The sequence below is a fragment of the Nicotiana tabacum genome, chromosome 7, assembly GCF_000715075.1.
Source record: "Nicotiana tabacum cultivar K326 chromosome 7, ASM71507v2, whole genome shotgun sequence".
NCBI classification, from domain to species: Eukaryota; Viridiplantae; Streptophyta; class Magnoliopsida; order Solanales; family Solanaceae; genus Nicotiana; species Nicotiana tabacum.
Window position 1 is genome coordinate 49,089,828 of NC_134086.1, and position 11,321 is coordinate 49,101,148.

Consider the following 11,321-nt stretch of genomic DNA (forward strand, 5'->3'; position numbering starts at 1 on the left):
TTTTTGCATATCCCCTTCTTTTTTTGTGAAAACTTCAACACGACATTCTTTCGCTTTTAGCTCCCCTTTGCTCCATTCACGGGCTCTTCGGGTTGCCTAGCATTATCTCTCTACTAGAGACAGGAGTCATACAAAGATAATATTTATCCTTTCTAGGCTTCCAGCGCCTATCTTTGTAGCACTCATATCTAGTGGTACTAGTTTAAAACGCACCATCTAGGTGTTTCACAAAGAGATCTATTAGCACTTTTTACAATGTCCTTCGAAATTATCAACTAACGCAAACCATCCATTTACCAATTTGGGTTACCCTAACCCCAGCCGGATCTTGATATCTCGTCCTTCTCTAAACTATACATGTTAGCCCCTACAGGGCATAAGTGGAATGGGTGTGACCAATTGTACATACCTCTGTTACTGCTGAATATAACTCAAAAAGCTTATATTCCCCTGCCTGAATTATAAACACTGTTAACCTTTATTAACTAGGTGTCTCGTACCCTTCTTCATCTTGCTTCTTTTGCTTGTTGAAACTTTTATTTATCTTCTTAATCTCTCATTGTCTTTCACCATTAAAATGGATAGGCATTCTTGCCTTAAGGCTTCTTATCAGGAAGCTTACACCTTTCAGTACACCCATGATCTGCTAAAGACATCACATTTACTTATTGTAGGCATCATACAAAATTGAGTTCCTCTTACTCAATTCTTCCATAGCTGTATTCAATCTCTAACCAATTAGAGGTATCGTCATATTATAAATAAAATAGAAGCTAGGAGTTTGAATTCTTATAAGTGAGCTTTACCACACGATCTAGAATAAGAAGAAAGAGTGACAGTCTTAAATGCCCCGTAGCCTCCTTCTTATAAGTGTGGTGCATGACAATCCCATAAATAAGACTCTATTAGACACAACTTGTAGACATCCCTAGGAAAGAACTGCTCTAATACCATTTTTTGTCAGGACACAAACCGATGGGCCGCGATGGGTAACCGGTACCTTACTCAACCGAGTACCAACATAACATATCTTTCTTATTACATCATCATATACACGTGACATACGGACCTAATAGGCTAACATGATCATTTATAAACTCAAAACATAGGCCAACAAGACCGTACAATCTTTCACGTACATAGCATATGTCTATAAGCCTCTAAGAGTACATAAATGTCATAAAGGCCAGGACAGAGTCCCGACATACCAAATGAGAAACTCTGAAGCAAATAGAGCGCACCAACATCTTCCACTGAGCTGATAGCCTACTTGGAGGGCTCTCAACCTGTTTATCGGGACCTGCGGGCATGAAATGCAGCGTCCCCAGGCAAAAAGGACGTCAGTATGAATAATGTACCGAGTATGTAAGGCACATAAATAAATACATAAGAGACATGGAAGAAATATAAGGTACATGACTCAACCTGTAAGTTTGAATAACTTGTAAATCACGAAATAACTATAGTATCATGCATATGCGTATGAATGTCATGTCGTGCATAGGTACATGTTTCATAACATCATCAGCCTCTGAGGGCATCCCATCATATCATCTTGGCCATTGTGGGCAAAATCATCAACGTATACCAGCTGATCAGGTGGTGGTGCGTATATAACGCTATATATATATATATATATATATATATATATATATATATATATATATATATATATATATATATATATATATATATATATATATATATATATATATATATATATATATATATATATATATATATATATATAATGCCATTTGGTCACGGGTCAATGTACATGAATGCAATGCATGAAAAGTACGTTAATAAAATCTTTCGCAATTGTCATAAGACCATTTTACCTTTGAGTAATATCATAAAGTAACCTCTTTTTAGCTTTCGTATTTTTCTGAGACCCATGAACAGATGATAAAATATTATAACACATGGAAATTCAAGAACACAGATTTTTCTAATACTTCTATGAATAGAGTTATTCATGGAATTTGTGCATTTGCATGTTTCGCTCGTATCGTATGGATCATGCCAAATGAATAGAAGGGATAACCTTAACATACCTGTTCCTGGAATTATTTGAACAGAATAAAGTTTCTGCTTCTGTAAAATATGAACAAAATTTCTAATAGTATTTGAAATTGGAACAAAATTGTCTTCTGCTTCTCACATTTTTGGCCTTAAGACCAAAGACATAATGAGATGTAATCTTGTTCCAACGTTCTTGTTGAGTTTTTGCTTCTGTTTCAAGCCTTGGAATGGAATTGAATACTAGATTGTTATATCACATTTATGGTTTGAATGGAATGAAATCAGATTTCTAGCTTCTATTTTTATAATGAAATAGTTATCAAGTCTTATCATGATAAGACTAAAATTTATTCATTCTTTAGGTGTAGACACCTAACCACCATTTGTTATGAGTCACCTCCTAAATTGGTGGCCTTGTGCCACGTGGAGAGTGGGGTGAAGATTAGTAATCTTTACCCACTTATTAGTTAATTGGGTAATGTTCTGTTACCCGGTAATTAATTAATTACTCGCATAATTTAAAAATTATCTCGAATTACTTAAAATACTACTTTCTTTTAACACACCTTATACACCTTACTATCATGGCTATGTGGTATCTTGTATGGTACTAGTCCATAAATACTGGGTATTTTAGCTCGGGCCGTATTTCATCTCAAAATGTCAAATTTCGACAAAATTCGTTTTCTTCGATATTACTTCCCCTCTTACCCTCACGAATTTACTTATCACTTATAATCCTTATAATCCCCAAAAAAGCTTTTCTTTGGACTGATGTCAATTACCTTACAACAAATTCAACGTACAATACTACATAGTGCAACATCGTCGTAACTTATTGCTGCGAAGCGTGACGTCCCTGTAATGTAATGCTGCAAGGCATAACATCATCGTAATATATTATTTCAGAGCAAAACATCATTGTAATATATTACTACAAAGCATAACATCGTCGTAATACTGTGGGGCGTAACACATTCAATCTCGGAATTTTTTTTTATGATTCGGAGAGCTTTTGGAGGTGATTTGGGACTTAGGAGCATGATCAGAATGTGTTTTGGACGTCCGTAGTAGATTTAGGCTTGAATTAGCGAAATTGAAATTTTGGCATTTTCCGGTTGAGAGGTGAGATTTTGATATAGGTATGAAACCCCGGATTTCACATCGTTGTGCTACTATGAGGTGACGCACATGCTAGATGAGGAGCGTGGGGTCGTGCACCATTAGGGATTGCGACTTAGTCCGTCCCGTATGACTGTTAAACCGCGTATTTGATTGAAAACTGTTTGCTATCATTGTGTTTTGGAAAGTATCATCATGTTTTGGGCTGAATGCCATATTTGAGCCTCGTGCCAACTATTGTGGACCCTTAGGGGATTTTTACTATTATTCCTCACTGTGTTGACTTCATATTTATACTCAATCATGTTGTATTCTACTATTTCATAACTCAGCCATATTTACTCCGTTTTGACATTTTAAATGATATTTTGGGCGGAGCATCATATTTTACTGTGCCCGAGTGACTTTGAGAGATTTCTGACTGACTGAGGTCGAGGGCCTGTATTGTGAGGATATTATGGGATCGGGTTGCACGTCGCAACGGTGTTGTACTGATTCATGATTATGAGGTCGAGGGTCTGATTTGTTATGCCACGAGGTAGCTTGTTATGAGGCCAAGGCTAGTTTGATTATGCCACAAGATAGCTTGATATAGCGCTTGGGCTGTAGGAGTCCCTCCTAAGTCTGCACACCCTCAGTGAGCTCGGGTACCTAGTGTGAGATGTGATATTGTCCGAGGGGCTGTTGTTGTTTCATGTTATTGCCCAAGGGCTGATATGAGTGATTGTGAGGTAGCCCGAGGGGCTGGTTATGTTGGTATTTTGCCCGAGTGGCTGATTTATGTTTCTATCCTTCTCTCCCTTTTTTCATCACTCGTTTGAATTGCTGAAAGATGTTTTAAAGAGGTTTTTACTGAACTAAGATATTTTTACGAGCTTTTACTGAACTACTGCATTATTCTGGATTTATACTGTTTTGTTGTAGCATTATGCTGTGTTTTACATGTTTTCTTAGCGCTCAGTTGCCTTTACTTTTATTACTTACTGAGTTGGCGTACTCACATTACTCCCTGCACCCTGTATGCAGATCCAGGAGTCTCGCGTCACGCTAGCGAGTGCTGATTTGCTTTCCAGTAGGCTTATTCGCAGCCTAATGCTTCTCCTTCCTATCTTTATTTCACTTTGTACTAGCTCTATATTAGACTATTGTCATGACCCAAATCGATGAGCCGTGATGGGTTCCTGAGTCTTACCTGTCAAACACCCCTAAGCATGCGTCTAAGATATGAACCTGAATAACATCTGCTGAATTACGAAAATAACATATATGAAAGAAACCTGCCTACAAGGCATATGTATATATACAGGCAGAATACAGTGGGCGAGCCGGCGAGGTTGCTATAGACAACTATACATCCAGAATTGAAAGCCGACAAGGCCACATACAACCCAACTAGACATACTGTCTACAGACCTCTAACAGAAACATAACTATACAAAGACGGGACTGAGCCACATCATACTCGTATACATATATAAACATTTCATACCAGAATCAAAAGCAGCTCTAGATCAAGTGAAGCATGCCAACTCTCACTGATCAGGGATCCTAAGAAGGGGGACCGTCAGTTTGCCTACCTGCACCTGCTGGCATGAAACACAGGCCCCATAAAATAGTGCGTCAGTATGAAAAATGTACTGAGTATGTAAGGCATGAAAATTAGTACTTAAAAGACATAGACGAAACATGGAATGAAGAAACACATCTTTAAATTTGAATAACCTGTAAATTTTGAAACGTTTATAATGTCATGCACATGTATATAAATGTCGTGCCATGCATAGGTATGAGTGTGCATAATATCATCAAGCCACTGAGGGCATCCCATCATATCGTCTCAGCCACTGTGGGAAACATCATCAACATATACCAACTGATCAGGTGGTGGTGCATATATAACGCCGTAACCTTTTTCCATATCCCATATACATATATTTACATATATACGCGTATATAACTCCATCTGGTCATGGGTCAATGCACATGTATAAATGGCTGAAATGCATGAAAAATACGTAGTAATCTCTCTTCCTTCCGGATAAACTCTTTCAACTGTGTATTGTTCTGAGACCCATGAATAGAAGATAATAATAATTTTCATGAGGAATCAAAAGTATTTTCATGATCCATACTTTAGGTATGTTAAGTTTCCATAAATTACTTTGGATACCTAAAGAGATGGCCTTAACATACCTAAAGTAGAAAAAACTCCGTATAATATTCCTGGCGAAGACTGCACCGTACTCTTTTAGAAGCTTGAAATTTGCTTCAACAGAATTTAGCTACGGACCATGTGAAATTAGCTTTTCATTCCTTAATATCTCGAACGAAATTTGCTTCAACCTTGCTTCTGTTCTAACATTTTGTGAACCCAAGATGGAATGGATTCAATCGAAATGTCAAACTTTTATACCAATGTTTTGTTGAAGTTGCTTCTGTTTCTAGCTTTTTGAATGGAATTGAATACTAAATTGTTATATCATAGTTATGGGTTGTCAGATTCCTATAATGAGATAAAGACTTAGGAGTTTTATCTTGATAAAGTTAAACTTTATTTATTCCTTAGGTGTAGACACCTATTCACAATTTATGAGTCATCTTTTAAATTGGTGGCCTTGTGTCATGTGGAGAGTGGGATGAAGATTAGTATTCTTTACACACTTATTAGTTAACTGGGAATGTCCCGTTATTCGGTAATTAACCAATTACCCGCATAATTTAAAAATTGCCCCAAATTACTTAAAATTCTACTTATTTTTATTTTATTATTATTTTTAATATACTTTATACATTATATTACCGTGGTTATATGGTACATTGCATGGTACTAGTTCATAATTATCGGGTATTATTCTCCGACTCATATTTTATCCCAAATTGGCCACTTTCAACGAAACTCGCTTTCTTTAATTCGTGTACCCATTATCCTTTATGTCACTTCTTTATCGCTTGTTATAAGTAGCGTAAATACGTTAACGTCAAGATGATCTTATCTCCGAGTCTACGTCAATTAACCGAAGACCAAAATTTTAACGTACGAAAATGTGAGATGTAACAACTATGTTGTCTTTTCATACTCTTAGACGGATTCTAGATGCTCATGACTGGTGACACCCCGAGGTCGGGCTGTGTTTGTTTCCGCATTGTTCTGTCCTACCCTTTATTTTGGGATTTTCAGCTTATTAATGAATTTAAATGATTTATTTTAACTGTTTAGTTGGTTTGGGGGTTTGTGTCGGCTGCCCTAGTTTCACGATAGGCGCCATCATAATCGGGTCCGGTTTAGGGTCGTGACAGGCTCCTGGGGGTTTAATAAAATCTCGCCGGTGCGGGTCCCCAGTCGCAGAAGTGGGACCGCAGGTACGGCCCCATGACCGCAGAAGCAAAAATCGCTAGGTAGAAATATGAAAATCGATGGTTTGAGTTCATAACTTGGAATATCAAATTGGAGCTCAAGGGAAGGCAATTCTGTGAGGATTTTGAAGAGATTACCGTTGGGTAATGATTCCTAATCCCTTTTTGATTGTATCCCATTAATCTAAGCTAAAATTCATCAATTAATTTCGGATTTGGGGTGAAAAATTGGGAGAATTGAGGAAAAGTTCTTAGGCCGAATTTGGAAATTTTGATCGAGGTTTTGGTATCGGATTTGAGTGATTTTGGTATGGTTAGACTCATGAGTGAATGGGTGTTCATAATCCGTAATTTTTACCCGATTCCGAGACGTGGGCTCGGGGAGAATTTTTGGGCATTTTTCTAATTTCTCGTCGTAGCTTTAAATTCATTAGTTAAATTAGTTATTTGTAGTTTTATTTATATTATTTAATTGATTTGATTAGATTTGGGCCAGTCGGAGTTGGATACCTGTGGCAAGAGCGTGAGATTGGATTGATTTGAGCTGGTTCGAGGTAAGTGGCTTGCCTAACCTTGCATGGGAAAACTCCCCTTAAGATTTTGGTACTGTTGTTATATGAGTGCCGTGTACGTGAGGTGAAGAGTACGTACATGTGCTAATTATTGAAAACCCCCATTTTTATTAAGTAAATATCTGTGTTTTCTTTTAATTGAGCAATACTTGTACTGGAAGTCTCTTGTTTAGCTTAGGAAAAGCATGTTTATGTGACCTAATTGTCTTACCTGCTTTAACTGCTTACTTGGATTCAATGCAGCAGGTTTAGAGTCGAAATTCATATTTATTCTCGAATAGAACTGTAGATTTCCTTCCTAAGATTGTTGTATATTTACTTTGGGATTACGGATTGGTATTCCAGGAGACCCCCTACATGTTTTCTTTGGGACTACAGATCGGTATTCCGAGAGACCCCCCTGCACATTTATATTTGGGACTACGGGACGAGATCCCTCGGAGATCCCCCTGTACCAGATATTTATTTTAGGACTACTGATTGGTATTCGGAAGATTCCTCTGCATATTTATGATTCGGACTATAGGACGATATCCTGGGAGATCCTCTGCACATTTAAGTTTGGGACTACAGGACGATATCTTGAGAGATCCCCTGTTGCTATCTGTGTGTACTGAATTATATTCTTTCTGTGACTTTATTCTTATCGACTGTTAGTGCCTTAATTATACTGTCACATTTCATATTGCTTTATCTGTTATATATATATATAACCAGTAGGGCCCTGACCTTCCTCGTCACTACTCGATCGATGTTAGGCTTGGCACTTACTGGGTACCGTTATGGTGTACTCATGCCCTTTCCTGCACATGTTTTTCATGTGTAGATCCAAGTTCTTCTGCTCAACCGTTCTATTAGTGAGGCGGGCGATATCAGAGACTTCGAGGTATATCTACCACGTCCGCAGACCTAGAAGTCCCTCTCTTTTCTTCCCTTTAGCTTTAGACTTCCTATATTTACTTTTGATTAGATATTCTGGAGTTAGAACACTATATAGTTTTCTATAGCTTGTGATTTCATGAGATTCCGGGTTTGGGAGTTTTGATTCAGTTTTGAGAGTGTGTATTGTATATGCCGAGCAGCATTTTAAACTCTTTTATTATGTTTCACCCGCAACTTGCTAGTTTCGTATTTTATTTCCTTTTTCCGCAATTTGTTAGGTTTACCTAGTCGTAGAGACTAGGTGCCATTACGACAGTTCACGGAGGGAGAACTTGGGTCGTGACATGCAACTTTGGTGTTTATCTCATGTTTTTAGGCTTGTTAAAGAATCAATACTTTGAGCCAATTCCAAATATTTATATCAATTGGAATAGCTTTTTCTTAACAAGAATCATTTAACTGTAAAAGTACATATACAATATTCTCGCACTGCTCTGGTTTTCTCACTAAGATCTCATTGATAATAATTCTGTAGGAAGCATTAACCAATTGTCAGCTTTTCTGAGTTGAATATATTATTTTTAAAAGAAACTAATTTTAGGTGAAATTTCGATTCATCAATGCCATCTTCAAGGATTAGGAATGATTGACTTGTCTCGTAATAAGTTTGCTGGTCCAACTCCTTGCTGCTTGAGTAACATAATCAACATGGAGATGGCTTCTCAAAATCCAAGACATGTTCCACTTTCCACAACTTGGATCGAGTTTTTTTTTCTTTGACGAATCATCTTGATTATCCTGGTCTTGAACTGATGCTGGAAGTTTTCTCTTAAGGTCAATTGAAAGTAAAATTCAGAATAAAATCGTTTTTCTTTCATTATGAAGGTAGCATCGTATGCTATGTACATGTCCCAAATTGATCTTTTTAGAAGTAATTGTGGTGAAATTCATATTGAGCTTGAAAATTTAGGTGCCATATAAGTTTTAAATATTTTGCATAACAATCTCACCGGAGCAATTCCAAAAATATTCTCCAATTTGCATGAAGTTGGATGCTTAGATCTCTTCTATAACAATTCGAGTGGCAGAATACGTAGTAGGAACTGGAGCTTCATTAATTGACAACCTTTAGTAAACAACAATTTGTTAGGTGTTATTTCTAAACCTAAAAGTCAGCTTAGTACATTTGATGAGATCATCTACGAGGACAATTCTTCTCTTTGCATACCATAATTGTATATTAATTGCAAAAATACTCGATTGAAATATATCTTCTATTAAATTGTGAAAATAAAAAAGGTGAGTTGGATATTTTCTACATAAATTTTTCCGTGACTTACCCTATTTTGTTCCTCGCGGTAATCATTACTCTTTGTATAAATTATTATGAGTTAGCAGCGTAAAAACTCCTATCATATTTTTGCATAAAACCAAAATTCCTCTCTCAAGTAAATGGGACATAAAATGAGTCTCTTTCCTTTTTATCTTTCTTATCTTCTTTTTTACTTTTAGTTTTATTCCTTCGTAATTTAGTTTTACCCATCTAATTAAAATTTAGATTAAAAGTAAACAAATTATTAATTCAAATGAAATCTAAAAAGAATTAAATGAGACAAGTAGTGCCACTTGGCACTTTAAAGTGTTTTGGGAGAGTAAATACACATATCTAAAAAAATATTGAATTTGGGGTTTAATCCTTAAAAGCTATAGTTCAGAGGGTAACATAAATAATGTATCATGAGCTAAATAATCAACTTGTCATTCTATGGTATACTACACATTATTGGAAAATAAAAATATTTTGAGTGAGTTTTTCAAACTAATTTAAGGTATTTGTGTTATCCAAAGACTTAAAAATTGAAAATAAGTTTGATACTCATGAATATATCTGGCCCAAATCAATCATTAATTGGCTATAGCTTTAATAGATGGGATTTTTACATACTTATACACTATTGGAAACTTTATTACTAAAAATGTCCATGTTTAGTTAATTACCCGACCTAAACAAGTTTTGTCTATAATATATATATATATATATATATATATATATATATATATATATATATATATATATATATTTATTTATTTATTTATTTATTTATTTATTTATTTATTTATTTAAACTAGAATCCTTTCTGCAGTAGCCTTACTTTTTTAGATGTAGGAATTTGGGATCACAGAGGATTCTTCGGAGATTTTACAGACGCAATCTTCGCAATTTAATTAAGCCTGCTATTATGCTGATTTTCTGTGATTATCGTCGCACAATCAAGTTATATTCTCTGTTTTCTCTGTCTCCTCTCGTTTCAAAACCATAAGCGAAGGTTTTGAAAAAAAAAATTGCAAACAATTATCCAGAATTGTATTGAATTTCGCGATATAATGTCAAATTTAGCTATTATGCTTCAGCTAAATGGTCATTGGGATGGCATTGGGAGATACAAATATTTTAATGTTGATGGAATTGTAATCGGCGAGGATTCAAGTTATAGTCAAATGAATTCTGCAATTGCAAAGCATCTAATGATCGATACCTCTGAAAAAATCATCGATATCAAATACACTATCAATAAACGTTGTCCTCCAATTGAAATTCGAAACGATATGGGAGTTCAAGTATACATGAAGACGAAAAAGGAAAACAAAAGTTTAGGAATATATTCGATGTGTATAATAGCGCTTGATTTCAATTTGGAATGCAGTATCTCTAATTCGAGCATAATTGCAAGTTTGCTCTGTCTTTTCGGTGCTGAAGTTTTGTCAGCTTTATGTGTTCAATAATTATTCTACAGAATATCTACAATGATACTACATAACAAATGTAGTTGTTATGTTATGACTATTGAAGTATTCAATTTCACGTGTTCTATATTTTTACTATAAATTAGCTACAATATATTTCTGAATTGTAGATACTTTTAATTGAGTACATATTCATCTGAAATATTAAAGTTGATTGATAGGCCAACATCTCCGGAGATTGTGGAATATGAAAGTATCGTCATAACAGAACATACGCCAAATGTTATTGAAGTAAAGACAAGCAAACAATTGTCAATACAATGAAGCACTATTCTGTCATGAATAAATTCCAATTTAGGGTGAAGAGGTATAGCGCAAGAAGGTAGGAACAGTTCAATTGTCAAATTCATATTTTTGTTTAATTTGTAGTTTTTTTTTGCTTTTTTTTATAGTTCGTACTTTCTTTGTATATAAATTATACATAATTTGTAGTTTTTTTATATGTAAATTGTTCAACATAAGATTTTTGTGCTTAAACGGCCTATTATTTGTAGTTACATTTTTTATAATAATTTTTAAATTTTTTTTATTCTATAGCTACTGCCTGGTATGTGTTGGGGA

At 35.3% G+C, this 11,321-nt stretch overlaps 1 long non-coding RNA gene across 1 annotated transcript; it reads right to left on the reverse strand.

Annotated features, from left to right (window-relative positions):
• Positions 1-1,014: 1,014 nt before the first annotated feature.
• Positions 1,015-2,304, reverse strand: LOC142182536 (uncharacterized). The gene is made up of 2 exons (XR_012711341.1): positions 2,058-2,304; positions 1,015-1,300 (listed from the first exon to the last, which is right to left on the reverse strand). It is a non-coding gene; the product is annotated as an uncharacterized LOC142182536 (long non-coding RNA).
• Positions 2,305-11,321: the final 9,017 nt, after the last annotated feature.